This window comes from Prionailurus viverrinus, chromosome B2 (genome assembly GCF_022837055.1).
Source record: "Prionailurus viverrinus isolate Anna chromosome B2, UM_Priviv_1.0, whole genome shotgun sequence".
In the NCBI taxonomy this organism is placed as follows: Eukaryota; Metazoa; Chordata; class Mammalia; order Carnivora; family Felidae; genus Prionailurus; species Prionailurus viverrinus.
Genome location: NC_062565.1, coordinates 10,883,822 through 10,885,939, shown reverse-complemented (window position 1 = coordinate 10,885,939; position 2,118 = coordinate 10,883,822). Strand labels below are relative to the sequence as shown.

The 2,118-nt window shown below is 56.5% G+C and overlaps 1 pseudogene; it reads right to left on the bottom strand.

Moving 5' to 3' along the window:
• Positions 1-678: 678 nt before the first annotated feature.
• On the bottom strand, positions 679-781 carry LOC125166954 (uncharacterized; annotated as a pseudogene).
• Between the last annotated feature and the right edge of the window lie 1,337 nt (positions 782-2,118).

Below are 2,118 nucleotides of genomic sequence, written 5' to 3'. Positions count from 1 at the left end.
TCTTATTAATTCTTATACCCCTAGCACCCAGCAGTGTCTTGAACTAGCAAGCTTTCAATAAATATTGGCAGAATTAAAAAAAAAAAAAGCTGGAGTCTCTTTCATAGCCATTTGCATTGTCCAGGGCTCTGTTACAAACTTGTTGTTTCTTCAGTTGATTCCTGGCATCCTTAAAGTTATGAGTGACATGACTGGCTATGAATGAATAATGTTGTGATGCCTCTAACCTATTCCATAAACATACATCACATTGACAGGTAAATGAATGAATGAATAAATGGAGTGCCAGTTAACAAATCACCTTCCACATTCCCAGTAGGGATTCTGTCACCACTCCCAGCTCCTGCATGTTAATGATACAGTGATGTTTCCACAGATCCCTTCCCGTCGTTCTTACCTTTTATATTATTCAGTATGCTCTGCCCATTGCTGCTTCGTTGGCCTTAGAATTCTCCTTCAATACATCCACCTGCTCCCTCCCAGAACTTTGGCTTCAGAAGTGCCTCTCTCCTGAGGAAACAGAGGCTCCAGACATGCTCAGTCAGCAAAGCCAGGTATAATTAAATGCTTTCGCCTCGACTTGGGGCCCTGACAGGTGGCAGGTGTGGACAGTGCTGGCAGAAGAGACCTGACCTGTCTTGTCTTGCACAGCTGAACGTACCCTTCTCGAGGCCAACCTAAAGTTCTGGCAACCCAAGTTTAAGTAGTGGGGACGTCTACATTTTTAAACTGATAAGAACAGATACTACACTTGATCTTAGCCAAAAGGCCGGGAAGCGATACATTTTTAAAACAGTAAGATGGAAGGAGTTATTTTGGAAAAATTAAAATGACTGGCAGGCGATTCTCAGAGCACAATCAAGCGTTAAGTGATGTGGTTAAGGCTAGGGAGGACGGAGGAGGCAGGGACGAATGGAAGCGGTGCCTGCCCTGAACCTCGCTGGGTAGATGGAAGATTTTAAAAGGGGTTTTCCGAAGTCGCCCAGCCCCAGAATTTCAAGGACCACAGTCGCTGCCCCTTCCGAAAGAGAGCGCATTTCTGGGGGAGGTGTGTGCGTGCACGCGCCGGGGGGAGGGAGGGCTCGGGAGAGGGGCCACCGCTCTCCAGAATAAACAGCAGGGGGAGAAGGGGAGCGCGGCGGAGGGCGACGTGCGGGCGGGCGCCGGGGGCGCGGGCCGGAGGAGGGGGCCCCGGGGCGCGCGGGGCGGCTGGGAGCCGGCAGACCCCGCGCCTCTGATACCCGAAGCGTCGCCCGCAGGAGCTGACAGCGGACCCTCCCCGTGTCCCTGCTCCGGACTCGGACCTGGCGCGCAAGGTAAGCAGGGGCGCGGAGTGCGCCCTCCCCGGAGCGCAGCCGGGCCGGCCGCACCAGGTGCCGGTCGGACCCCCTCTGCGCCCTCCGCGGTCTCCTGCGCACCGCGCCAGCCCCGGGCTGGGGTGGGGGGGGGGAGAGCTACGGGATCTTCCGCCTGCTGTGCTGCTACCCCGCGGCCCGCGGGACCCTCCTCCGCCTTCCCCGGGGCAGCCCCCGAAACCCGGCACCCGGGCTCGGCGGCGGGGGGTGGGGTGGGGGACCGGGTGGGCTCGCAGGCGGGAGGTCGTCCACCCTCTCCAGGTGTGTGGCGCAAGCTCCGGCGCGCCGTTCTCCCCTGGACTCCGCAGTAATTTCCAGGTTGAAATATCGCAGCTGCTGTCCTTCCAAAACATAACCCCCCCGCCCCCACCTTCTGTTTCTATTCCTAACTTTGAGGTGGGGGTGGGGGTGGTAATAACCCTCGGTCGAGGTAGGTGAACCGTCTTATCGTCCCTGTCTGCGCTGAACAATAGGTGGAGGCGCTTTGGGGGTTATTTTCCCCGAAAATTAAATACTGTGATGAGTTTACAAGGTTTTCTGGGTGACTGCGGTGCCCCTAGAACTTGATCGCAGCCTAAAGCAGTAGGTCCCGCTGGAGCGCGGAGATCCTGATTCCGAAATGAGAGGAAGGCGGTGTGCGCGCGCGCCCGCGAGCTTCTGTGTCTTGAAAAATCAATCCAGGTGATGGAGACGTGCTCTTCCCCCCCGTAATCACTTCAAAGTGTCCGAAAGGTCGGCACACGAGGGACAGGGGGCACCCAAT